Genomic DNA, 27,042 nt, shown 5'->3' on the forward strand with positions numbered 1-27,042 from the left:
GGACGCCTGGGTCCCCTCCCGAAATCCTGGGTCCCTCCCGAACTCCTGGGTCCCTCCCGAACACCTGGGTCCCCCCTGAACTCCTGGGTCCCCTCCCGAACGCCTGGGTCCCTCCCGAACTCCTGGGTCCCCCCCCGAACTCCTGGGTCCCCCCCGAACTCCTGGGTCCCCCCCCGAACTCCTGGGTCCCCCCCGATCTCCTGGGTCCCTCCCGGACTCCTGGGTCCCTCCCGAACTCCTGGGTCCTTCCCGAACACCTGGGTCCCCCCTGAACTCCTGGGTCCCCTCCCGAACGCCTGGGTCCCTCCCGAACTTCTGGGTCCCTTGGGGCACTCCTGGGTCCCTCCCGAACTCCTGGGTCCTTCCCGAACTCCTGGGTCCCTCCCGAACTCCTGGGTCCCTTGGGGCACTCCTGGGTCCCTCCCGAGCACTTGGGTCCCTCCCGAACTCCTGTATCCCCCCTGAACTCCTGGGTCCTTCCCGAACTCCTGGGTCCCCCCTGAACTCCTGGGTCCTTCCCGAACTCCTGGGTCCCTTGGGGCACTCCTGGGTCCCTTGGGGCACTCCTGGGTCCCTCCCGAACTCCTGGGTCCCCCCCGAACTCCTGGGTCCTTCCCGAACTCCTGGGTCCCCTCCCGAACTCCTGGGTCCCCTCCCGAACTCCTGGGTCCCCCCTGAACTCCTGGGTCCCTCCCGAACTCCTGGGTCCTTCCCGAACTCCTGGGTCCTTCCCGGACTCCTGGGTCCTTTCCGGACGCCTGGGTCCCCTCCCGAACTGCTGGGTCCCCTCCCGGACGCCTGGGTCCCCTCCCGAACTCCTGGGTCCTTCCTGGACTCCTGGGTCCCTCCCGAACTCCTGGGTCCCCTCCCAAACTCCTGGGTCCCCTCCCGAACTCCTGGGTCCCTCCCGAACTCCTGGGTCCCTTGGGGCACTCCTGGGTCCCTCCCGAACTCCTGGGTCCCTCCCGAACTCCTGGGTCCCTCCCGAACACCTCTGTCCCCCCTGAACTCCTGGGTCCCTCCCGAACTCCTGGGTCCTTCCCGGACTCCTGGGTCCTTCCCAGACGCCTGGGTCCCTCCCGAACTCCTGGGTCCCCTCCCGAACTCCTGGGTCCCCTCCCGAACTCCTGGGTCCCCTCCCGGACGCCTGGGTCCCCTCCCGAACTCCTGGGTCCCTCCCGAACTCCTGGGTCCCTCCCGAACACCTGGGTCCCCCCTGAACTCCTGGGTCCCCTCCCGAACGCCTGGGTCCTTCCCGGACTCCTGGGTCCCTCCCGGACTCCTGGGTCCCTCCCGAACTCCTGGGTCCCCCCTGAACTCCTGGGTCCCCTCCCGAACTCCTGGGTCCCTCCCGAACTCCTGGGTCCGTCCCAACACCTGGGTCCCCCCTGAACTCCTGGGTCCCTCCCGAACTCCTGGGTCCCTCCCGAACTCCTGGGTCCCTCCCGAACACCTGGGTCCCCCCTGAACTCCTGGGTCCCTCCCGAACTCCTGGGTCCTTCCCGGACGCCTGGGTCCCCTCCCGAACTCCTGGGTCCTTCCCGAACTCCTGGGTCCTTCCCGAACTCCTGGGTCCCTCCTGAACTCCTGGGTCCCTCCCGAACACCTGGGTCCCCTCCCGAACTCCTGGGTCCCTCCCGAACACCTGGGTCCTTCCCGAACTCCTGGGTCCTTCCCGAACTCCTGGGTCCCTCCCGAACACCTGGGTCCCCCCTGAACTCTTGGGTCCTTCCCGAACTCCTGGGTCCCTCCCGAACACCTGGGTCCCCCCTGAACTCCTGGGTCCTTCCCGAACTCCTGGGTCCCTCCCGAACTCCTGGGTCCCCTCCCGGACTCCTGGGTCCCCTCCCGAACGCCTGGGTCCCCTCCCGAACTCCTGGGTCCCTCCCGAACACCTGGGTCCTTCCCGAACTCCTGGGTCCTTCCCGAACTCCTGGGTCCCTCCCGAACACCTGGGTCCCCCCTGAACTCCTGGGTCCTTCCCGAACTCCTGGGTCCCTCCCGAACACCTGGCTCCCCTCCCGGACTCCTGGGTCCCCTCCCGGACGCCTGGGTCCCCTCCCGAACTCCTGGGTCCCTTGGGGCACTCCTGGGTCCCTCCCGAACTCCTGGGTCCCTCCCGAACTCCTGGGTCCCCTCCCGGACTCCTGGGTCCCCTCCCGAACGCCTGGGTCCCCTCCCGAACGCCTGGGTCCCCTCCCGAACTCTTGGGTCCTTCCCGGACGCCTGGGTCCCCTCCCGGACTCCTGGGTCCTTCCCGGACGCCTGGGTCCCCTCCCGAACTCCTGGGTCCCTCCCGAACTCCTGGGTCCTTCCCGAACTCCTGGGTCCCTCCCGAACACCTGGGTCCCCCCTGAACTCCTGGGTCCTTCCCGAACTCCTGGGTCCCTCCCGAATACCTGGGTCCCCCCTGAACTCCTGGGTCCTTCCCGAACTCCTGGGTCCTTCCCGAACTCCTGGGTCCCTTGGGGCACTCCTGGGTCCCTCACGAACTCCTTGGTCCCTCCCGAACACCCGGGTCCCCCCTGAACTCCTGGGTCCCTCCCGAACTCCTGGGTCCTTCCCGGACGCCTGGGTCCCCCCTGAACTCCTGGGTCCCTCCCAAACTCCTGGGTCCCTCCCGAACTCCTGGGTCCCTTGGGGCACTCCTGGGTCCCTCACAAACTCCTGGGTCCCTCCCGAACACCCGGGTCCCCCCTGAACTCCTGGGTCCCTCCCGAACACCCGGGTCCCCCCTGAACTCCTGGGTCCCTCCCGAACTCCTGGGTCCTTCCCGGACGCCTGGGTCCCCTCCCGAACTCCTGGGTCCTTCCCGAACTCCTGGGTCCCTCCCGAACTCCTGGGTCCCCTCCCGAACTCCTGGGTCCCTCCCGGACTCCTGGGTCCCTCCCGAACTCTTGGGTCCCCCCGAACTCCTGGGTCCCCTCCCGAACTCCTGGGTCCCCTCCCGAACTCCTGGGTCCCTCCCGAACTCCTGGGTCCCTCCCGAACACCTCTGTCCCCCCTGAACTCCTGGGTCCCTCCCGAACTCCTGGGTCCTTCCCGAACTCCTGGGTCCCTCCCGAACTCCTGGGTCCCTCCTGAACACCTCTGTCCCCCCTGAACTCCTGGGTCCCTCCCGAACTCCTGGGTCCTTCCCGGACTCCTGGGTCCTTCCTGGACGCCTGGGTCCTTCCCGAACTCCTGGGTCCTTCCCGAACTCCTGGGTCCCTCCCGAACTCCTGGGTCCCCTCCCGAACTCCTGGGTCCCTCCTGAACACCTGGGTCCCCCCTGAACTCCTGGGTCCCCTCCCGAACTCCTGGGTCCCTCCCGAACTCCTGGGTCCCTCCTGAACACCTGGGTCCCCCCTGAACTCCTGGGTCCCCTCCCGGACGCCTAGGTCCCCTCCCGAACTCCTGGGTCCCTTGGGGCACTCCTGGGTCCCTCCCGAACTCCTGGGTCCCTCCCGAACTCCTGGGTCCCCTCCCGGACGCCTGGGTCCCCTCCTGAACTCCTGGGTCCCTCCCGAACTCCTGGGTCCCCTCCCGAACTCCTGGGTCCCTTGGGGCACTCCTGGGTCCCTCCCGAACTCCTGGGTCCCTCCCGGACTCCTGGGTCCCTCCCGGACTCCTGGGTCCGTCCCGAACTCCTGGGTCCGCTCCCGAACGCCTGGGTCCCCTCCCGGACGCCTGGGTCCCTCCCGAACGCCTGGGTCCCCTCCCGAACGCCTGGGTCCCTCCCGAACTCCTGGGTCCCCTCCCGAACTCCTGGGTCCTTCTCGGACGCCTGGGTCCTTCCCGGACTCCTGGGTCCCCTCCCGGACTCCTGGGTCCTTCCCGGACGCCTGGGTCCCCTCCCGGACGCCTGGGTCCCTCCCGAACACCTGGGTCCCCCCTGAACTCCTGGGTCCCCCCCCGAACTCCTGGGTCCCTTGGGGCACTCCTGGGTCCCTTGGGGCACTCCTGGGTCCCTCCCGAACTCCTGGGTCCCCTCCCGAACTCCTGGGTCCCTCCCGAACTCCTGGGTCCCCTCCCGAACGCCTGGGTCCCCCCCGAACACCTGGGTCCCCCCCGAACACCTGGGTCCCTCCCGAACTCCTGGGTCCTTCCCGAACTCCTGGGTCCCTCCCGAACTCCTGGGTCCTTCCCGAACTCCTGGGTCCCCTCCCGAACACCTGGGTCCCCCCGAACACCTGGGTCCCCCCCAAACACCTGGGTCCCCCCTGAACACCTGGGTCCCCCCTGAACTCCTGGGTCCCCTCCCGAACGCCTGGGTCCCCTCCCGAACTCCTGGGTCCCCCCCGAACTCCTGGGTCCCCTCCCGGACTCCTGGGTCCCCTCCCGAACGCCTGGGTCCCCTCCCGAACGCCTGTGTCCCCTCCCGGACTCCTGGGTCCCTCCCGGACTCCTGCGTCTTTCCCGGACTCCTGGGTCCCCTCCCGGACTCCTGGGTCCTTCCCGGACTCCTGAGTCCTTCCCGGACTCCTGGGTCCCCTCCCGAACGCCTGGGTCCCCTCCCGAACTCCTGGGTCCTTCCCGAACTCCTGGGTCCCTCCCGAACTCCTGGGTCCCCTCCCGAACTCCTGGGTCCTTCCCGGACGCCTGGGTCCCCTCCCGAACTCCTGGGTCCCTCCCGAACTCCTGGGTCCCTCCCGAACACCTGGGTCCCCCCTGAACTCCTGGGTCCCCTCCCGAACGCCTGGGTCCCTCCCGAACTCCTGGGTCCCCCCCCGAACTCCTGGGTCCCCTCCCGAACTCCTGGGTCCCCCCCCGAACTCCTGGGTCCCCCCCGATCTCCTGGGTCCCTCCCGGACTCCTGGGTCCCTCCCGAACTCCTGGGTCCTTCCCGAACACCTGGGTCCCCCCTGAACTCCTGGGTCCTTCCCGAACTCCTGGGTCCCTCCCGAACACCTGGCTCCCCTCCCGGACTCCTGGGTCCCCTCCCGGACGCCTGGGTCCCCTCCCGAACTCCTGGGTCCCTTGGGGCACTCCTGGGTCCCTCCCGAACTCCTGGGTCCCTCCCGAACTCCTGGGTCCCCTCCCGGACTCCTGGGTCCCCTCCCGAACGCCTGGGTCCCCTCCCGAACGCCTGGGTCCCCTCCCGAACTCTTGGGTCCTTCCCGGACGCCTGGGTCCCCTCCCGGACTCCTGGGTCCTTCCCGGACGCCTGGGTCCCCTCCCGAACTCCTGGGTCCCTCCCGAACTCCTGGGTCCTTCCCGAACTCCTGGGTCCCTCCCGAACACCTGGGTCCCCCCTGAACTCCTGGGTCCTTCCCGAACTCCTGGGTCCCTCCCGAATACCTGGGTCCCCCCTGAACTCCTGGGTCCTTCCCGAACTCCTGGGTCCTTCCCGAACTCCTGGGTCCCTTGGGGCACTCCTGGGTCCCTCACGAACTCTTGGGTCCCTCCCGAACACCCGGGTCCCCCCTGAACTCCTGGGTCCCTCCCGAACTCCTGGGTCCTTCCCGGACGCCTGGGTCCCCCCTGAACTCCTGGGTCCCTCCCAAACTCCTGGGTCCCTCCCGAACTCCTGGGTCCCTTGGGGCACTCCTGGGTCCCTCACAAACTCCTGGGTCCCTCCCGAACACCCGGGTCCCCCCTGAACTCCTGGGTCCCTCCCGAACTCCTGGGTCCTTCCCGGACGCCTGGGTCCCCTCCCGAACTCCTGGGTCCTTCCCGAACTCCTGGGTCCCTCCCGAACTCCTGGGTCCCCTCCCGAACTCCTGGGTCCCTCCCGGACTCCTGGGTCCCTCCCGAACTCTTGGGTCCCCCCGAACTCCTGGGTCCCCTCCCGAACTCCTGGGTCCCCTCCCGAACTCCTGGGTCCCTCCCGAACTCCTGGGTCCCTCCCGAACACCTCTGTCCCCCCTGAACTCCTGGGTCCCTCCCGAACTCCTGGGTCCTTCCCGAACTCCTGGGTCCCTCCCGAACTCCTGGGTCCCTCCTGAACACCTCTGTCCCCCCTGAACTCCTGGGTCCCTCCCGAACTCCTGGGTCCTTCCCGGACTCCTGGGTCCTTCCTGGACGCCTGGGTCCTTCCCGAACTCCTGGGTCCTTCCCGAACTCCTGGGTCCCTCCCGAACTCCTGGGTCCCCTCCCGAACTCCTGGGTCCCTCCTGAACACCTGGGTCCCCCCTGAACTCCTGGGTCCCCTCCCGAACTCCTGGGTCCCTCCCGAACTCCTGGGTCCCTCCCGAACACCTCTGTCCCCCCTGAACTCCTGGGTCCCCTCCCGAACTCCTGGGTCCCTCCTGAACACCTGGGTCCCCCCTGAACTCCTGGGTCCCCTCCCGGACGCCTAGGTCCCCTCCCGAACTCCTGGGTCCCTTGGGGCACTCCTGGGTCCCTCCCGAACTCCTGGGTCCCTCCCGAACTCCTGGGTCCCCTCCCGGACGCCTGGGTCCCCTCCTGAACTCCTGGGTCCCTCCCGAACTCCTGGGTCCCCTCCCGAACTCCTGGGTCCCTTGGGGCACTCCTGGGTCCCTCCCGAACTCCTGGGTCCCTCCCGGACTCCTGGGTCCCTCCCGGACTCCTGGGTCCGTCCCGAACTCCTGGGTCCGCTCCCGAACGCCTGGGTCCCCTCCCGGACGCCTGGGTCCCTCCCGAACGCCTGGGTCCCCTCCCGAACGCCTGGGTCCCTCCCGAACTCCTGGGTCCCCTCCCGAACTCCTGGGTCCTTCTCGGACGCCTGGGTCCTTCCCGGACTCCTGGGTCCCCTCCCGGACTCCTGGGTCCTTCCCGGACGCCTGGGTCCCCTCCCGGACGCCTGGGTCCCTCCCGAACACCTGGGTCCCCCCTGAACTCCTGGGTCCCCCCCCGAACTCCTGGGTCCCTTGGGGCACTCCTGGGTCCCTTGGGGCACTCCTGGGTCCCTCCCGAACTCCTGGGTCCCCTCCCGAACTCCTGGGTCCCTCCCGAACTCCTGGGTCCCCTCCCGAACGCCTGGGTCCCCCCCGAACACCTGGGTCCCCCCCGAACACCTGGGTCCCTCCCGAACTCCTGGGTCCTTCCCGAACTCCTGGGTCCCTCCCGAACTCCTGGGTCCTTCCCGAACTCCTGGGTCCCCTCCCGAACACCTGGGTCCCCCCGAACACCTGGGTCCCCCCCAAACACCTGGGTCCCCCCTGAACACCTGGGTCCCCCCTGAACTCCTGGGTCCCCTCCCGAACGCCTGGGTCCCCTCCCGAACTCCTGGGTCCCCCCCGAACTCCTGGGTCCCCTCCCGGACTCCTGGGTCCCCTCCCGAACGCCTGGGTCCCCTCCCGAACGCCTGTGTCCCCTCCCGGACTCCTGGGTCCCTCCCGGACTCCTGCGTCTTTCCCGGACTCCTGGGTCCCCTCCCGGACTCCTGGGTCCTTCCCGGACTCCTGAGTCCTTCCCGGACTCCTGGGTCCCCTCCCGAACGCCTGGGTCCCCTCCCGAACTCCTGGGTCCTTCCCGAACTCCTGGGTCCCTCCCGAACTCCTGGGTCCCCTCCCGAACTCCTCGGTTCTTCCCGGACTCCTGGGTCCCCTCCCGAACTCCTGCGTCCCCTCCCGAACTCCTGGGTCCTTCCCGAACTCCTGGGTCCCTCCCGAAGTCCTGGGTCCCTCCCGAACTCCTGGGTCCCCCCCGAACTCCTGGGTCCCCCCCGAACTCCTGGGTCCCTCCCGAACTCCTGGGTCCCCCCCGAACTCCTGGGACCCCCCGAACTCCTGGGTCCCTCCCGAACTCCTGGGTCCCCCCCGAACTCCTGGGTCCTTCCCGAACGCCTGGGTCCCCTCCCGAACTCCTGGGTCCCTCCCGAACTCCTGGGTCCCTCCCGAACACCTGGGTCCCCCCCGAACTCCTGGGTCCCCTCCCGAACTCCTGGGTCCCCTCCCGGACGCCTGGGTCCCCTCCCGAACGCCTGGGTCCCCTCCCGGACTCCTGGGTCCCCTCCCGAACTCCTGGGTCCCCCCTGAACTCCTGGGTCCCCTCCCGGACGCCTGGGTCCCCTCCCGAACTCCTGGGTCCCCCCCGAACTCCTGGGTCCTTCCCGAACTCCTGGGTCCCCCCCGAACTCCTGGGTCCCCCCCGAACTCCTGGGTCCTTCCCGAACACCTGGGGCCCCCTGAACTGCTGGGTCCCCTCCCGAACACCTGGGTCCCCCCCGAACTCCTGGGTCCCTCCCGAACTCCTGGGTCCCTCCCGAACTCCTGGGTCCCCTCCCGGACTCCTGCGTCCCCTCCCGAACGCCTGGGTCCCCTCCCGAACGCCTGGGTCCCTCCCGAACTCCTGGGTCCCCTCCCGAACTCTTGGGTCCTTCCCGGACGCCTGGGTCCCCTCCCGAACTCCTGGGTCCTTCCCGGACGCCTGGGTCCTTCCCGGACTCCTGGGTCCCCTCCCGGACGCCTGGGTCCTTCCCGGACTCCTGGGTCCCCTCCCGAGCTCCTGGGTCCCTCCCGAGCTCCTGGGTCCCCTCCCGAACTCCTGGGTCCCCTCCCGAACTCCTGGGTCCTTCCCGGACGCCTGGGTCCCCTCCCGAACTCCTGGGTCCTTCCCGGACGCCTGGGTCCTTCCCGGACTCCTGGGTCCTTCCCGGACGCCTGGGTCCTTCCCGGACTCCTGGGTCCCCTCCCGGACACCTGGGTCCTTCCCGGACTCCTGGGTCCCCTCCCGAACACCTGGGTCCCTCCCGAGCTCCTTGGTCCCCTCCCGAACTCCTGGGTCCCTCCCGAACTCCTGGGTCCTTCCCGAACTCCTGGGTCCCTCCCGGACTCCTGGGTCCTTCCCGGACTCCTGGGTCCCCTCCCGAACTCCTGGGTCCCTCCCGAACTCCTGGGTCCCTTGGGGCACTCCTGGGTCCCTCCCGAACTCCTGGGTCCCTCCCGAACACCTGGGTCCCCCCTGAACTGCTGGGTCCCTCCCGAACTCCTGGGTCCTTCCCGGACTCCTGGGTCCTTCCCAGACGCCTGGGTCCCCTCCCGAACTCCTGGGTCCTTCCCGAACTCCTGGGTCCTTCCCGGACGCCTGGGTCCCCTCCCGGACTCCTGGGTCCCCTCCCGGACTCCTGGGTCCTTCCCGGACTCCTGGGTCCCCTCCCGAACGCCTGGGTCCCTCCCGAGCTCCTGGGTCCCCTCCCGAACTCCTGGGTCCTTCCCGAACTCCTGGGTCCCCTCCCGAACAACTGGCTCCCCCCTGAACTCCTGGGTCCCCTACCGAACTCCTGGGTCCCTCCCGAACTCCTGGGTCCCTCCCGAACTCCTGGATCCCTCCCGAACGCCTGGGTCCCCTCCCGAACGCCTGGGTCCCCCCCGAACACCTGGGTCCCCCCGAACACCTGGGTCCCCCCCAAACAGCTGGGTCCCCCCTGAACACCTGGGTCCTTCCCGAACACATGGGTCCCCTCCCGAACTCCTGGGTCCCCCCTGAACTCCTGGGTCCCCTCCCGAACGCCTGGGTCCCCTCCCGAACTCCTGGGTCCCCCCCGAACTCCTGGGTCCTTCCCGAACACATGGGTCCCCCCTGAACTCCTGGGTCCCTCCCGAACTCCTGGGTCCCTCCCGGACTCCTGGGTCCCTCCCGGACTCCTGGGTCCCTCCCGAACGCCTGGGTCCCCTCCCGAACGCCTGGGTCCCCTCCCGAACGCCTGGGTCCCTCCCGAACTCCTGGGTCCCCTCACGAACTCCTGGGTCCTTCCCGGACGCCTGGGTCCCCTCCCTGACGCCTGGGTCCCTCCCGAACTCCTGGTCCCTCCCGAACTCCTGGGTCCCCTCCCGAACTCCTGGGTCCCCTCCCGAACTCCTGGGTCCTTCCCGGACTCCTGGGTCCCCTACCGAACTCCTGGGTCCCTCCCGGACTCCTGGGTCCCCCCCGAACTCCTGGGTCCCCCCCGAACACCTGGGTCCCTCCCGAACTCCTGGGTCCTTCCCGAACGCCTGGGTCCTTCCCGGACTCCTGGGTCCCCTCCCGAACTCCTGGGTCCCCTCCCGAACTTCTGGGTCCCCCCTGAACTCCTGGGTCCCTCCCGGACTCCTGGGTCCTTCCCGGACTCCTGGGTCCCCTCCAGAACGCCTGGGTCCCTCCCAAGCTCCTGGGTCCCCTCCCGAACACCTGGGTCCCTCCCGAACTCCTGGGTCCTTCCCGAACTCCTGGGTCCCTCCCGAACTCCTGGGTCCCTCCCGAACACCTGGGTCCCCCCTGAACTCCTGGGTCCCTCCCGAACTCCTGGGTCCTTCCCGAACTCCTGGGTCCCTCCCGAACTCCTGGGTCCCTCCCGAACTCCTGGGTCCCTCCCGAACTCCTGCGTCCCCCTGAACTCCTGGGTCCCTCCCGAACTCCTGGGTCCCCTCCCGAACTCCTGCGTCCCCTCCCGAACTCCTGCGTCCCCTCCCGAACTCCTGGGTCCCTCCCGAACTCCTGGGTCCCTCCCGAAGTCGTGGGTCCCTCCCGAACTCCTGGGTCCCTCCCGAACTCCTGGGTCCCCTCCCGAGCTCCTGGGTCCTTCCCGAACTCCTGGGTCCCCTCTCGAACTCCTGGGTCCCCTCCCGAATTCCTGGGTCCTTCCCGAACTCCGGGGTCCCTCCTGAACACCTGGGTCCCTCCCGAACTCCTGGGTCCCTCCCGGACGCCTGGGTCCCTTGGGGCACTCCTGGGTCCCTCCCGAACTCCTGGGTCCCTCCCGAACTCCTGGGTCCCCTCCCGAACTCCTGGGTCCCCCCCGAACTCCTGGGTCCTTCCCGAACTCCTGGGTCCCCCCCGAACTCCTGGGTCCCCCCCGAACTCCTGGGTCCCCTCCCGAACTCCTGGGTCCCCCCCGAACTCCTGGGTCCCCTCCCGAACTCCTGGGTCCCCCCCGAACTCCTGGGTCCTTCCCGAACTCCTGGGTCCCCCCCGAACTCCTGGGTCTCCCCCGAACTCCTGGGTCCCCTCCCGAACTCCTGGGTCCCCCCCGAACTCCTGGGTCCCCTCCCGGACTCCTGGGTCCCTCCCGAGCTCCTGGGTCCCCTCCCGAACTCCTGGGTCCCTCCCGAACACCTGGGGCCCCCTGAACTGCTGGGTCCCCTCCCGAACACCTGGGTCCCCCCCGAACTCCTGGGTCCCTCCCGAACTCCTGGGTCCCTCCCGAACTCCTGGGTCCCCTCCCGGACTCCTGGGTCCCCTCCCGAACGCCTGGGTCCCCTCCCGAACGCCTGGGTCCCTCCCGAACTCCTGGGTCCCCTCCCGAACTCTTGGGTCCTTCCCGGACGCCTGGGTCCCCCCCCGAACTCCTGGGTCCTTCCCGGACGCCTGGGTCCTTCCCGGACTCCTGGGTCCCCTCCCGGACGCCTGGGTCCTTCCCGGACTCCTTGGTCCCCTCCCGAACGCCTGGGTCCCTCCCGAGCTCCTGGGTCCCCTCCCGAACTCCTGGGTCCCCTCCCGAACTCCTGGGTCCTTCCCGGACGCCTGGGTCCCCTCCCGAACTCCTGGGTCCTTCCCGGACGCCTGGGTCCTTCCCGGACGCCTGGGTCCCCTCCCGAACACCTGGGTCCTTCCCGAACTCCTGGGTCCCCCCGAACTCCTGGGTTTCCTCCCGAACTCCTGGGTCCCCTCCCGAACTCCTCGGTCCCTCCCGAGCTCCTTGGTCCCTCCCGAACTCCTGGGTCCCCTCCCGAACTCCTGGGTCCCTCCCGAACTCCTGGGTCCCTCCCGAACTCCTGGGTCCTTCCCGAACTCCTGGGTCCTTCCCGGACTCCTGGGTCCTTCCCGGACACCTGGGTCCCCTCCCGAACTCCTGGGTCCCTCCCGAACTCCTGGGTCCCTCCCGAACACCTGGGTCCTTCCCGAACTCCTGGGTCCCTCCTGAACTCCTGGGTCCCTCCTGAACACCTGGGTCCCCCCTGAACTCCTGGGTCCCCTCCCGGACGCCTAGGTCCCCTCCCGAACTCCTGGGTCCCTTGGGGCACTCCTGGGTCCCTCCCGAACTCCTGGGTCCCTCCCGAACACCTGGGTCCCTCCCGAACTCCTGGGTCCTTCCCGAACTCCTGGGTCCTTCCCGAACTCCTGGGTACCCTCCCGAACTCCTGGGTCCCCCATGAACTCCTGGGTCCCTCCCGAACTCCTGGGTCCCTCCCGAACTCCTGGGTCCCCTCCCGAACGCCTGGGTCCCCTCCCGGACGCCTGGGTCACTCCCGAACTCCTGGGTCCCCTCCCGAACTCCTGGGTCCTTCCCGGACGCCTGGGTCCCCTCCCGAACTCCTGGGTCCTTCGCGGACGCCTGGGTCCTTCCCGGACTCCTGTGTCCCCTCCCGGACTCCTGGGTCCTTCCCGGACTCCTCGGTCCCCTCCCGAACGCCTGGGTCCCTCCCGAGCTCCTGGGTCCCTCCCGGACTCCTGGGTCCCTTGGGGCACTCCTGGGTCCCTCCCGAACTCCTGGGTCCCCTCCCGGACTCCTGGGTCCCCTCCCGAACGCCTGGGTCCCCTCCCGAACGCTTGGTCCCTCCCGAACTCCTGGGTCCCCTCCCGAACTCTTGGGTCCTTCCCGGACGCCTGGGTCCCCTCCCGAACTCCTGGGTCCTTCCCGGACTCCTGGGTCCCCTCCCGGACTCCTGGGTCCCCTCCCGAACGCATGGGTCCCTCCCGAGCTCCTGGGTCCCCTCCCGAACTCCTGGGTCCTTCCCGAACTCCTGGGTCCCCTCCCGAACTCCTGGGTCCCTCCCGAACAACTGGCTCCCCCCTGAACTCCTGGGTCCCCTCCCGAACTCCTGGGTCCCTCCCGAACTCCTGGGTCCCTTGGGACACTCCTGGGTCCCTCCCGAACTCCTGGGTCCCTCCCGAACACCTGGGTCCCCCCTGAACTCCTGGGTCCCTCCCGAACTCCTGGGTCCCTTCCGAACTCCTGGGTCCCTTCCGAACTCCTGGGTCCTTCCCGAACTCCTGGGTCCCTCACGAACACCTGGGTCCCCCCTGAACTCCTGGGTGCCCCCTGAACTCCTGGGTCCCCTCCCGAACTCCTGGGTCCCTCCCGAACTCCTGGGTCCTTCCCGAACTCCTGGGTCCCTCCCGAACACCTGGCTCCCTCCCGAACTCCTGGGTCCACTCCCGAACTCCTGGGTCCTTCCCGAACACCTGGGTCCCCCCGAACTCCTGGGTCCCCTCCCGAACTCCTGGGTCCCTCCCGAACTCCTGGGTCCCTCCCGAACTCCTGGGTCCTTCCCGAACTCCTGGGTCCCCCCTGAACTCCTGGGTCCCCTCCCGAACTCCTGGGTCCTTCCCGAACACCTGGGTCCCCCCGAACTCCTGGGTCCCCTCCCGAACTCCTGGGTCCCCTCCCGAACTCCTGGGTCCCCTCCCGAACGCCTGGGTCCTTCCCGGACTCCTGGGTCCCTCCCGAACTCCTGGGTACCTCCCGAACTCCTGGGTCCCTCCCGAACTCCTGGGTCCTTCCCGGACTCCTGGGTCCTTCCCGGACGCCTGGGTCCCCTCCCGAACTCCTGGGTCCCTCCCGAACTCCTGGGTCCCCTCCTGAACTCCTGGGTCCTTCCCGAACTCCTGGGTCCCTCCTGAACACCTGGGTCCCCCCTGAACTCCTGGGTCCCCTCCCGGACGCCTGGGTCCCCTCCCGAACTCCTGGGTCCCCTCCCGAACTCCTGGGTCCCTTGGGGCACTCCTGGGTCCCTCCCGAACTCCTGGGTCCCTCCCGAACACCTGGGTCCCTCCCGAACACCTGGGTCCTTCCCGAACTCCTGGGTCCTCCCCGGACTCCTGGGTCCTTCCCGGACTCCTGGGTCCCCTCCCGAACTCCTGGGTCCCCTCCAGGACGCCTGGGTCCCCTCCTGAACTCCTGGGTCCTTCCTGAACTCCTGGGTCCCCTCCCGAACTCCTGGGTCCTTCCCGAACTCCTGGGTCCCCTCCCGAACTCCTGGGTCCCTCCCGAACTCCTGGGTCCCCCCTGAACTCCTGGGTCCCCTCCCGAACGCCTGGGTCCCCTCCCGAACTCCTGGGTCCCTCCCGAACTCCTGGGTCCCCTCCCGAACTCCTGGGTCCTTCCCGAACTCCTGGGTCCCTCCCGAACACCTGGGTCCCCCCTGAACTCCTGGGTCCCTCCCGAACTCCTGGGTCCCTCCCGAACTCCTGGGTTCTTCCCGAACTCCTGGGTCCCTCCCGAACTCCTGGGTCCCTCCCGAACTCCTGGGTCCCTTGGGGCACTCCTGGGTCCCTCCCGAACACCTGGGTCCCTCCCGAACTCCTGGGTCCCTCCCGAACTCCTGGGTCCCCCCTGAACTCCTGGGTCCCTCCCAAACTCCTGGGTCCCTCCCGAACTCCTGGGTCCCTCCCGAACTCCTGGGTCCTTCCCGAACTCCTGGGTCCCTCCCGAACACCTGGGTCCCCCCTGAACTCCTGGGTCCCCTCCCGAACTCCTGGGTCCCCTCCCGAACTCCTGGGTCCTTCCCGAACACCTGGGTCCCCCCGAACTCCTGGGTCCCCTCCCGAACTCCTGGGTCCCCTCCCGAACTCCTGTGTCCCTCCCGAACACCTGGGTCCCCCCGAACACCTGGGTCCCTCCTGAACACCTGGGTCCCCCCTGAACTCCTGGGTCCCCTCCCGAACTCCTGGGTCCCCTCCCGAACTCCTGGGTCCCTCCCAAACTCCTGGGTCCCCTCCCGAACGCCTGGGTCCCTCCCGAGCTCCTGGGTCCCTCCCGAACTCCTGGGTCCATCCCGAACTCCTGGGTCCATCCCGAACTCCTGGGTCCCCTCCCGAACTCCTGGGTCCCCTCCCGAACTCCTGGGTCCCTCCCGAACTCCTGGGTCCCCTCCCGAACTCCTGGGTCCCTCCCGAACTCCTGGGTCCCTCCCGAACACCTGGGTCCCTCCCGGACTCCTGGGTCCTTCCCGGACGCCTGGGTCCCCTCCCGGACGCCTGGGTCCCCTCCCGGACGCCTGGGTCCCCTCCCGAACTCCTGGGTCCCTCCCGAACTCCTGGGTCCTCTCCCGAACTCCTGGGTCCCTCCCGAACTCCTGGGTCCCTTGGGGCACTCTTGGGTCCCTCCCGAACACCCGGGTCCCCCCTGAACTCCTGGGACCCTCCCGAACTCCTGGGTCCTTCCCGAACTCCTGGGTCCTTCCCGGACTCCTGGGTCCTTCCCGGACGCCTGGGTCCCCTCCCGAACTCCTGGGTCCTTCCCGAACTCCTGGGTCCCTCCCGAACTCCTGGGTCCCTCCCGAACACCTGGGTCCTTCCCGAACTCCTGGGTCCCTCCTGAACACCTGGGTCCCCCCTGAACTCCTGGGTCCCCTCCCGGACGCCTAGGTCCCCTCCCGAACTCCTGGGTCCCTTGGGGCACTCCTGGGTCCCTCCCGAACTCCTGGGTCCCTCCCGAACACCTGGGTCCCTCCCGAACTCCTGGGTCCTTCCCGAACTCCTGGGTCCCCTCCCGAACTCCTGGGTCCCCCATGAACTCCTGGGTCCCTCCCGAACTCCTGGGTCCCTCCCGAACTCCTGGGTCCCCCCTGAACTCCTGGGTCCCTCCCGGACTCCTGGGTCCCTTGGGGCACTCCTGGGTCCCCTCCCGAACTCCTGGGTCCCTCCCGAACACCTGGGTCCCCCCTGAACTGCTGGGTCCCCTCCCGAACTCCTGGGTCCCCTCCCGAACTCCTGGGTCCGTCCCGAACTCCTGGGTCCCCTCCCGAACTCCTGGGTCCCTCCCGAACTCCTGGGTCCCCCCCGAACTCCTGGGTCCCTCCCGAACTCCTGGGTCCTTCCCGAACTCCTGGGTCCCCCCCCGAACTCCTGGGTCCCTCCCGAACTCCTGGGTCCTTCCCGAACTCCTGGGTCCCCCCCGAACTCCTGGGTCCCCCCCCGAACTCCTGGGTCCCTCCCGAACTCCTGGGTCCCCTCCCGGACTCCTGGGTCCCCTCCCGAACGCCTGGGTCCCTCCCGAACTCCTGGGTCCCCTCCCGAACTCTTGGGTCCTTCCCGGACGCCTGGGTCCCCTCCCGAACTCCTGGGTCCTTCCCGGACTCCTGGGTCCCCTCCCGGACTCCTGGGTCCTTCCCGGACTCCTGGGTCCCTCCCGAACTCCTGGGTCCCCTCCCGAACACCTGGGTCCTTCCCGAACACCTGGGTCCCTCCCGAACTCCTGGGTCCTTCCCGAACTCCTGGGTCCTTCCCGAACTCCTGGGTCCCTCCCGAACTCCTGGGTCCTTCCCGTACTCCTGGGTCCCTCCCGAACTCCTGGGTCCTTCCCGAACTCCTGGGTCCCTCCCGAACACCTGGGTCCCCCCTGAACTCCTGGGTCCCCTTACGAACTCCTGGGTCCCCTCCCGAACTCCTGGGTCCCTCCCGAACTCCTGGGTCCCTTGGGGCACTCCTGGGTCCCTCCCGATCACCTGGGTCCCCCCTGAACTCCTGGGTCCCTCCCGAATTCCTGGGTCCTTCCCGAACTCCTGGGTCCCTCCCGAACTCCTGGGTCCTTCCCGAACTCCTGGGTCCCTCCCGAACTCCTGGGTCCCTCCCGAACACCTGGGTCCCCCCTGAACTCCTGGGTCCCCTCCCGAACTCCTGGGTCCCTCCCGAACTCCTGGGTCCCCTCCCGAACTCCTGGGTCCCCTCCCGAACTCCTGGGTCCTTCCCGAACACCTGGGTCCCCTCGAACTCCTGGGTCCCCTCCCGAACTCCTGGGTCCTTCCCGAACTCCTGGGTCCCCTCCTGAATTCCTGGGTCTCCTCCCGAACACCTGGGTCCCCCCGAACACCTGGGTCCCCCCTGAACTCCTGGGTCCCCTCCCGAACGCCTGGGTCCTTCCCGGACTCCTGGGTCCCCTCCCGAACGCCTGGGTCCCTCCCGAGCTCCTTGGTCCCCTCCCGAACTCCTGGGTCCCTCCCGAACTCCTGGGTCCTTCCCGAACTCCTGGGTCCTTCCCGAACTCCTGGGTCCCTCCCGAACTCCTGGGTCCCTCCCGAACACCTGGGTCCCCCCTGAACTCCTGGGTCCCCTCCCGAACTCCTAGGTCCCTCCCGAACTCCTGGGTCCCTCCCAACTTCTGGGTCCCCTCCCGAACTCCTGGGTCCCTCCCGAACTCCTGGGTCCCTCCCGAACACCTGGGTCCCCCCTGAACTCCTGGGTCCTTCCCGAACACCTGGGTGCCTCCCGAACTCCTGGGTCCCCTCCCGAACTCCTGGGTCCTTCCTGGACTCCTGGGTCCTTCCCGGACTCCTGGGTCCCCTCCCGGACTCCTGGGTCCTTCCCGGACACCTGGGTCCCCCCTGAACTCCTGGGTCCCTCCCGAATTCCTGGGTCCCTCCCGAACACCTGGGTCCCCCCTGAACTCCTGGGTCCCTCCCGAACACCTGGGTCCCTCCCGAACTCCTGGGTCCTTCCCGGACGCCTGGGTCCCCTCCCGAACTCCTGGGTCCCTCCCGGACTCCTGGGTCCTTCCCGGACTCCTGGGTCCCCTCCCGGACTCCTGGGTCCTTCCCGGACACCTGGGTCCCCCCTGAACTCCTGGGTCCCTCCCGAACTCCTGGGTCCCTCCCGAACTCCTGGGTCCCCTCCCGAACTTCTTGGTCCCTCCCGAACTCCTGGGTCCCCTCCCGAACTCCTGGGTCCTTCCCGAACTCCTGGGTCCCTCCCGAACTCCTGGGTCCCCTCCCGAAGTTCTTGGTCCCCTCCCGAACTCCTGGGTCCCTCCCGAACTCCTGGGTCCCCTCCCGAACTCCTGGGTCCTTCCCGAACTCCTGGGTCCCTCCCGAACTCCTGGGTCCCTCCCGAACACCTGGGTCCCGCCTGAACTCCTGGGTCCCCTCCCGAACTCCTGGGTCCCCCCCGAACTCCTGGGTCCCTCCCGAACTCCTGGGTCCCTCCCGAACACCTGGGTCCCTCCCGAACACCTGGGTCCCCCCCTGAACTCCTGGGTCCCCTCCCGAACTCCTGGGTCCCCTCCCGAACTCCTGGGTCCCCTCCCAGACGCCTGGGTCCCCTCCCGAACTCCTGGGTCCCTTGGGGCACTCCTGGGTCCCTCCCGAACACCTGGGTCCCTCCCGAACACCTGGGTCCCTCCCGAACTCCTGGGTCCTTCCCGAACTCCTGGGTCCCTTGGGGCACTCCTGGGTCCCTCCCGAACTCCTGGGTCCCCTCCCGAACTCCTGGGTCCTTCCCGAACTCCTGGGTCCCTCCCGAACTCCTGGGTCCCCTCCCGAACTTCTTGGTCCCCTCCAGAACTCCTGGGTCCCTCCCGAACTCCTGGGTCCTTCCCAAACTCCTGGGTCCCTCCCGAACACCTGGGTCCCCCCTGAACTCCTGGGTCCCCACCCGAACTCCTGGGTCCTTCCCGAACACCTGGGTCCCCCCAAACTCCTGGGTCCCCTCCCGAACTCCTGGGTCCCCTCCCGAACTCCTGGGTCCCTCCCGAACTCCTGGGTCCCTTGGGGCACTCCTGGGTCCCTCCCGAACTCCTGGGTCCCTCCCGAACACCTGGGTCCCCCCTGAACTCCTGGGTCCCTCCCGAACTCCTGGGTCCTTCCCGAACTCCTGGGTCCTTCCCGGACGCCTGGGTCCCCTCCCGAACTCCTGGGTCCCTCCCGAACTCCTGGGTCCCTCCCGAACACCTGGGTCCCTCCCGAACACCTGGGTCCCCCCCTGAACTCCTGGGTCCCCTCCCGAACTCCTGGGTCCCCTCCCGAACTCCTGGGTCCCCTCCCGGACGCCTGGGTCCCCTCCCGAACTCCTGGGTCCCTTGGGGCACTCCTGGGTCCCTCCCGAACACCTGGGTCCCCTCCTGAACTCCTGGGTCCCTCCCGAACTCCTGGGTCCTTCCCGAACTCCTGGGTCCCTTGGGGCACTCCTGGGTCCCTCCCGAACTCCTGGGTCCCTCCCGAACACCTGGGTCCCCCCTGAACTCCTGGGTCCCTCCCGAACTCCTGGGTCCCTTGGGGCACTCCTGGGTCCCTCCCGAACACCCGGGTCCCCCCTGAACTCCTGGGACCCTCCCGAACTCCTCGGTCCCCTCCCGGACGCCTGGGTCCCCTCCCGAACTCCTGGGTCCCTCCCGAACTCCTGGGTCCTCTCCCGAACTCCTGGGTCCCTCCCGAACTCCTGGGTCCCTTGGGGCACTCCTGGGTCCCTCCCGAACACCCGGGTCCCCCCTGAACTCCTGGGACCCTCCCGAACTCCTGGGTCCTTCCCGAACTCCTGGGTCCTTCCCGGACTCCTGGGTCCTTCCCGGACGCCTGGGTCCCCTCCCGAACTCCTGGGTCCTTCCCGAACTCCTGGGTCCTTCCCGAACTCCTGGGTCCCTCCTGAACTCCTGGGTCCCTCCCGAACACCTGGGTCCTTCCCGAACTCCTGGGTCCCTCCTGAACACCTGGGTCCCGCCTGAACTCCTGGGTCCCCTCCCGGACGCCTAGGTCCCCTCCCGAACTCCTGGGTCCCTTGGGGCACTCCTGGGTCCCTCCCGAACTCCTGGGTCCCTCCCGAACTCCTGGGTCCCTCCCGAACTCCTGGGTCCTCTCCCGAACTCCTGGGTCCCTCCCGAACACCCGGGTCCCCCCTGAACTCCTGGGTCCCTCCCGAACTCCTGGGTCCTTCCCGAACTCCTGGGTCCTTCCCGGACTCCTGGGTCCTTCCCGGACTCCTGGGTCCTTCCCGGACGCCTGGGTCCCTCCTGAACACCTGGGTCCTTCCCGAACTCCTGGGTCCCTCCTGAACACCTGGGTCCCCCCTGAACTCCTAGGTCTCCCTCCCGGACGCCTGGGTCCGCTCCCGAACTCCTGGGTCCCTTGGGGCACTCCTGGGTCCCTCCCGAACTCCTGGGTCCCTCCCGAACACCTGGGTCCCTCCCGAACACCTGGGTCCTTCCCGAACTCCTGGGTCCTTCCCGAACTCCTGGGTCCCCTCCCGAACTCCTGGGTCCTTCCCGAACACCTGGGTCCCCCCGAACTCCTGGGTCCCCTCCCGAACTCCTGGGTCCCCTCCCGAACGCCTGGGTACCTCCCGAACTCCTGGGTCCCTCCCGAACTCCTGGGTCCTTCCCGGACTCCTGGGTCCTTCCCGGACGCCTGGGTCCCCTCACGAACTCCTGGGTCCTTCCCGAACTCCTGGGTCCCTCCCGAACTCCTGGGTCCCTCCCGAACTCCTGGGTCCCCTCCCGAACTCCTGGGTCCCTCCCGAACTCCTGTGTCCCCTCCCGAACTCCTGGGTCCTTCCCGAACTCCTGGGTCCCTCCTGAACACCTGGGTCCCCCCTGAACTCCTGGGTCCCCTCCCGGACGCCTGGGTCCCCTCCCGAACTCCTGGGTCCCCTCCCGAACTCCTGGGTCCCTTGGGGCACTCCTGGGTCCCTCCCGAACTCCTGGGTCCCTCCCGAACACCTGGGTCCCTCCCGAACACCTGGGTCCTCCCCGGACTCCTGGGTCCTCCCCGGACTCCTGGGTCCTTCCCGGACACCTGGGTCCCCTCCCGAACTCCTGGGTCCCCTCCCGGACGCCTGGGTCCCCTCCTGAACTCCTGGGTCCTTCCCGAACTCCTGGGTCCCCTCCCGAACTCCTGGGTCCCTCCCGAACTCCTGGGTCCCTCCTGAACACCTGGGTCCCCCCTAACACCTGGGTCCACCCCGAACAGCTGGGTCCCCCCTGAACACATGGGTCCCCTCCCGAACTCCTGGGTCCCCCCTGAACTCCTGGGTCCCCTCCCGAACGCCTGGGTCCCCTCCCGAACTCCTGGGTCCCTCCCGAACCCCTGGGTCCCCTCCCGAACTCCTGGGTCTTTCCCGAACACCTGGGTCCCCCCTGAACTCCTGGGTCCCTCCCGAACTCCTGGGTCCCCTCCCGAACTCCTGGGTCCCTCCCGAACACCTGGGTCCCCCCTGAACTCCTGGGTCCCTCCCGAACTCCTGGGTCCTTCCCGAACTCCTGGGTCCCTCCCGAACTCCTGGGTCCTTCCCGAACTCCTGGGTCCCTCCCGAACACCTGGGTCCCCCCTGAACTCCTGGGTCCCCTCCCGAACTCCTGGGTCCCTCCCGAACTCCTGGGTCCCTTGGGGCACTCCTGGGTCCCTCCCGAACTCCTGCGTCCCTCCCGAACTCCTGCGTCCCTCCCGAACACCTGGGTTCCTCCCGAACTCCTGGGTCCCTCCCGAACTCCTGGGTCCCCCCTGAACTCCTGGGTCCCTCCCGAACTCCTGGGTCCTTCCCGAACTCCTGGGTCCCTCCCGAACTCCTGGGTCCCTCCCGAACTCCTGGGTCCTTCCCGAACTCCTGGGTCCCTCCTGAACACCTGGGTCCCCCCTGAACTCCTGGGTCCCCTCCCGAACTCCTGGGTCCCTCCCGAACTCCTGGGTCCCCTCCCGAACTCCTGGGTCCCCTCCCGAACTTCTGGGTCCTTCCCGAACACCTGGGTCCCCTCCCGAACTCCTGGGTCCCCTCCCGAACTCCTGGGTCCCTCCCGAACACCTGGGTCCCCCCGAACACCTGGGTCCCTCCTGAACACCTGGGTCCCCCCTGAACTCCTGGGTCCCCTCCCGAACTCCTGGGTCCCCTCCCGAACTCCTGGGTCCCCTCCCGAACGCCTGGGTCCCTCCCGAGCTCCTGGGTCCCCTCCCGAACTCCTGGGTCCCCTCCCGAACTCCTGGGTCCATCCCGAACTCCTGGGTCCTTCCCGAACTCCTGGGTCCCTCCCGAACTCTTGGGTCCCTCCCGAACTCCTGGGTCCCCTCCCGAACTCCTGGGTCCCTCCCGAACTCCTGGGTCCCCTCCCGAACTCCTGGGTCCCTCCCGAACTCCTGGGTCCCTCCCGAACACCTGGGTCCCTCCCGGACTCCTGGGTCCTTCCCGGACGCCTGGGTCCCCTCCCGAACTCCTGGGTCCCCTCCCGAACTCCTGGGTCCCCTCCCGGACGCCTGGGTCCCCTCCCGAACTCCTGGGTCCCTCCTGAACTCCTGGGTCCTCTCCCGAACTCCTGGGTCCCTCCCGAACTCCTGGGTCCCTTGGGGCACTCCTGGGTCCCTCCCGAACACCCGGGTCCCCCCTGAACTCCTGGGTCCCTCCCGAACTCCTGGGTCCTTCACGAACTCCTGGGTCCTTCCCGAACTCCTGGGTCCCCCCTGAACTCCTGGGTCCCTCCCGAACTCCTGGGTCCCCTCCCGAACGCCTGGGTCCCCTCCCGGACGCCTGGGTCCCTCCCGAACGCCTGGGTCCCCTCCCAGACGCCTGGGTCCCTCCCGAACTCCTGGGTCCCTCCCGGACTCCTGGGTCCCTTGGGGCACTCCTGGGTCCCCTCCCGAAGTCCTGGGTCCTTCCCGGACTCCTGGGTCCCCTACCGAACTCCTGGGTCCCTCCCAGACTCCTGGGTCTCTCCCGAACTCCTGGGTCCCCCCCGAACTCCTGGGTCCCTCCCGAACTCCTGGGTCCTTCCCGAACTCCTGGGTCCCTCCCGAACTCCTGGGTCCTTCCCGAACTCCTGGGTCCCCCCCGAACTCCTGGGTCCCCCCCCGAACTCCTGGGTCCCTCCCGAACTCCTGGGCCCCCTCCCGGACTCCTGGGTCCCCTCCCGAACGCCTGGGTCCCCTCCCGAACGCCTGGGTCCCTCCCGAACTCCTGGGTCCCCTCCCGAACTCTTGGGTCCTTCCCGGACGCCTGGGTCCCCTCCCGAACTCCTGGGTCCTTCCCGGACGCCTGGTTCCTTCCCGGACTCCTGGGTCCCCTCCCGGACTCCTGGGTCCTTCCCGGACTCCTGGGTCCCCTCCCGAACGCCTGGGTCCCTCCCGAGCTCCTGGGTCCCCCCTGAACTCCTGGGTCCCTCCCGAACACCTGGGTCCCCCCCGAACTCCTGGGTCCCTCCCGAACTCCTGGGCCCCCTCCCGGACTCCTGGGTCCCCTCCCGGACTCCTGGGTCCCCTCCCGAACGCCTGGGTCCCCTCCCGAACGCCTGGGTCCCTCCCGAACTCCTGGGTCCCCTCCCGAACTCTTGGGTCCTTCCCGGACGCCTGGGTCCCCTCCCGAACTCCTGGGTCCTTCCCGAACTCCTGGGTCCCTCCCGAACCCCTGGGTCCCCTCCCGAACTCCTGGGTCCTTCCCGAACACCTGGGTCCCCCCCGAACTCCTGGGTCCCTCCCGAACTCCTGGGTCCCCTCCCGAACTTCTGGGTCCCTCCCGAACACCTGGGTCCCCCCTGAACTCCTGGGTCCCTCCCGAACTCCTGGGTCCTTCCCGAACTCCTGGGTCCCTCCCGAACTCCTGGGTCCTTCCCGAACTCCTGGGTCCCTCCCGAACACCTGGGTCCCCCCTGAACTCCTGGGTCCCCTCCCGAACTCCTGGGTCCCTCCCGAACTCCTGGGTCCCTTGGGGCACTCCTGGGTCCCTCCCGAACTCCTGGGTCCCTCGCGAACTCCTGGGTCCCTCCCGAACTCCTGGGTCCCCCCTGAACTCCTGGGTCCCTCCCGAACTCCTGGGTCCTTCCCGAACTCCTGGGTCCCTCCCGAACTCCTGGGTCCCTCCCGAACTCCTGGGTCCTTCCCGAACTCCTGGGTCCCTCCCGAACACCTGGGTCCCCCCTGAACTCCTGGGTCCCCTCCCGAACTCCTGGGTCCCTCCCGAACTCCTGGGTCCCCTCCCAAACTCCTGGGTCCCCTCCCGAACTTCTGGGTCCTTCCCGAACACCTGGGTCCCCTCCCGAACTCCTGGGTCCCCTCCCGAACTCCTGGGTCCCTCCCGAACACCTGGGTCCCCCCGAACACCTGGGTCCCTCCTGAACACCTGGGTCCCCCCTGAACTCCTGGGTCCCCTCCCGAACTCCTGGGTCCCCTCCCGAACTCCTGGGTCCCCTCCCGAACGCCTGGGTCCCTCCCGAGCTCCTGGGTCCCCTCCCGAACTCCTGGGTCCCCTCCCGAACTCCTGGGTCCATCCCGAACTCCTGGGTCCTTCCCGAACTCCTGGGTCCCTCCCGAACTCTTGGGTCCCTCCCGAACTCCTGGGTCCCCTCCCGAACTCCTGGGTCCCTCCCGAACTCCTGGGTCCCCTCCCGAACTCCTGGGTCCCTCCCGAACTCCTGGGTCCCTCCCGAACACCTGGGTCCCTCCCGGACTCCTGGGTCCTTCCCGGACGCCTGGGTCCCCTCCCGAACTCCTGGGTCCCCTCCCGGACGCCTGGGTCCCCTCCCGAACTCCTGGGTCCCTCCCGAACTCCTGGGTCCTCTCCCGAACTCCTGGGTCCCTCCCGAACTCCTGGGTCCCTTGGGGCACTCCTGGGTCCCTCCCGAACACCCGGGTCCCCCCTGAACTCCTGGGTCCCTCCCGAACTCCTGGGTCCTTCCCGAACTCCTGGGTCCTTCCCGAACTCCTGGGTCCCCCCTGAACTCCTGGGTCCCTCCCGAACTCCTGGGTCCCCTCCCGAACGCCTGGGTCCCCTCCCGGACGCCTGGGTCCCTCCCGAACGCCTGGGTCCCCTCCCAGACGCCTGGGTCCCTCCCGAACTCCTGGGTCCCCTCCCGAACTCCTGGGTCCTTCCCGGACGCCTGGGTCCCCTCCCGAACTCCTGGGTCCTTCGCGGACGCCTGGGTCCTTCCCGGACTCCTGTGTCCCCTCCCGGACTCCTGGGTCCTTCCCGGACTCCTCGGTCCCCTCCCGAACGCCTGGGTCCCTCCCGAGCTCCTGGGTCCCTCCCGGACTCCTGGGTCCCTTGGGGCACTCCTGGGTCCCCTCCCGAAGTCCTGGGTCCTTCCCGGACTCCTGGGTCCCCTACCGAACTCCTGGGTCCCTCCCGGACTCCTGGGTCTCTCCCGAACTCCTGGGTCCCCCCCGAACTCCTGGGTCCCTCCCGAACTCCTGGGTCCTTCCCGAACTCCTGGGTCCCTCCCGAACTCCTGGGTCCTTCCCGAACTCCTGGGTCCCCCCCGAACTCCTGGGTCCCCCCCCGAACTCCTGGGTCCCTCCCGAACTCCTGGGCCCCCTCCCGGACTCCTGGGTCCCCTCCCGAACGCCTGGGTCCCCTCCCGAACGCCTGGGTCCCTCCCGAACTCCTGGGTCCCCTCCCGAACTCTTGGGTCCTTCCCGGACGCCTGGGTCCCCTCCCGAACTCCTGGGTCCTTCCCGGACGCCTGGTTCCTTCCCGGACTCCTGGGTCCCCTCCCGGACTCCTGGGTCCTTCCCGAACTCCTGGGTCCTTCCCGAACTCCTGGGTCCCTCCCGAACACCTGGGTCCCCCCTGAACTCCTGGGTCCCCTTCCGAACTCCTGGGTCCCCTCCCGAACTCCTGGGTCCCTCCCGAACACCTGGGTCCCCCCTGAACTCCTGGGTCCCTCCCGAATTCCTGGGTCCTTCCCGAACTCCTGGGTCCCTCCCGAACTCCTGGGTCCTTCCCGAACTCCTGGGTCCCTCCCGAACTCCTGGGTCCCTCCCGAACACCTGGGTCCCCCCTGAACTCCTGGGTCCCCCCCCGAACTCCTGGGTCCCTCCCGAACTCCTGGGTCCCCTCCCGAACTCCTGGGTCCTTCCCGAACACCTGGGTCCCCTCGAACTCCTGGGTCCCCTCCTGAATTCCTGGGTCTCCTCCCGAACACCTGGGTCCCCCCGAACACCTGGGTCCCCCCTGAACTCCTGGGTCCCCTCCCGAACGCCTGGGTCCTTCCCGGACTCCTGGGTCCCTCCCGGACTCCTGGGTCCCCTCCCGAACTCCTGGGTCCCTCCCGAACTCCTGGGTCCTTCCCGAACTCCTAGGTCCTTCCCGAACTCCTGGGTCCCTCCCGAACTCCTGGGTCCCTCCCGAACACCTGGGTCCCCCCTGAACTCCTGGGTCCCCTCCCGAATGCCTGGGTCCCCTCCCGGACGCCTGGGTCCCCTCCCGGACGCCTGGGTCCCCTCCCGAACTCCTGGGTCCCTCCCGAACTCCTGGGTCCTTCCCGAACTCCTGGGTCCCCCCCGAACTCCTGGGTCCTTCGCGGACACCTGGGTCCTTCCCGGACTCCTGTGTCTCCTCCCGGACTCCTGGGTCCTTCCCGGACTCCTCGGTCCCCTCCCGAACGCCTGGGTCCCTCCCCGAACTCCTGGGTCCCTCCCGAACTCCTGGGTCCCTCCCGAACGCCTGGGTCCCCTCCCAGACGCCTGGGTCCCTCGCGAACTCCTGGGTCCCCTCCCGAACTCCTGGGTCCTTCCCGGACGCCTGGGTCCCCTCCCGAACTCCTGGGTCCTTCGCGGACGCCTGGGTCCTTCCCGGACTCCTGTGTCCCCTCCCGGACTCCTGGGTACCCTACCGAACTCCTGGGTCCCTCCCGGACTCCTGGGTCTCTCCCGAACTCCTGGGTCCCTCCCGAACTCCTGGGTCCTTCCCGGACGCCTGGGTCCCCTCCCGAACTCCTGGGTCCCCTCCCGAACTCCTGGGTCCCTCCCGAACTCCTGGGTCCTTCCCGAACTCCTGGGTCCCTCCCGAACACCTGGGTCCCCCCTGAACTCCTGGGTCCCTCCCGGACTCCTGGGTCCCCTCCCGAACGCCTGGGTCCCTCCCGAACACCTGGGTCCCCTCCCGAACTCCTGGGTCCTTCCCGGACGCCTGGGTCCCCTCCCGAACTCCTGGGTCCCCTCCCAAACTCCTGGGTCCTTCCCGGACGCCTGGGTCCCCTCCCGGACGCCTGGGTCCCCCCCCGAACTCCTGGGTCCCTCCCGAACTCCTGGGTCCCTCCCGAACTCCTGGGTCCCTCCCGAACGCCTGGGTCCCCTCCCAGACGCCTGGGTCCCTCCCGAACTCCTGGGTCCCCTCCCGAACTCCTGGGTCCCTCCCGAACACCTGTGTCCCCTCCCGAACTCCTGGGTCCTTCGCGGACGCCTGGGTCCTTCCCGGACTCCTGTGTCCCCTCCCAAACTCCTGGGTCCCTCCCGAACACCTGGGTCCCCTCCCGAACTCCTGGGTCCTTCCCGGACGCCTGGGTCCCCTCCCGAACTCCTGGGTCCCCTCCCAAACTCCTGGGTCCTTCCCGGACGCCTGGGTCCCCTCCCGGACGCCTGGGTCCCCCCCCGAACTCCTGGGTCCCTCCCGAACTCCTGGGTCCCTCCCGAACTCCTGGGTCCCTCCCGAACGCCTGGGTCCCCTCCCAGACGCCTGGGTCCCTCCCGAACTCCTGGGTCCCCTCCCGAACGCCTG

The 27,042-nt window shown here is 69.2% G+C and overlaps 1 protein-coding gene across 1 annotated transcript in view; it reads left to right on the forward strand.

The window, feature by feature from the left end:
* The window catches only part of LOC309452298 (serine protease 53-like), a gene marked incomplete at both ends in the record, with an annotated part of 63,705 nt that overhangs the window by 29,628 nt on the left and 7,035 nt on the right, over window positions 1–27,042 (forward strand).

The sequence above is a fragment of the Streptopelia decaocto genome (genome assembly GCF_964273445.1).
Source record: "Streptopelia decaocto genome assembly, contig: HAP1_SCAFFOLD_261, whole genome shotgun sequence".
Classification (NCBI taxonomy): domain Eukaryota; kingdom Metazoa; phylum Chordata; class Aves; order Columbiformes; family Columbidae; genus Streptopelia; species Streptopelia decaocto.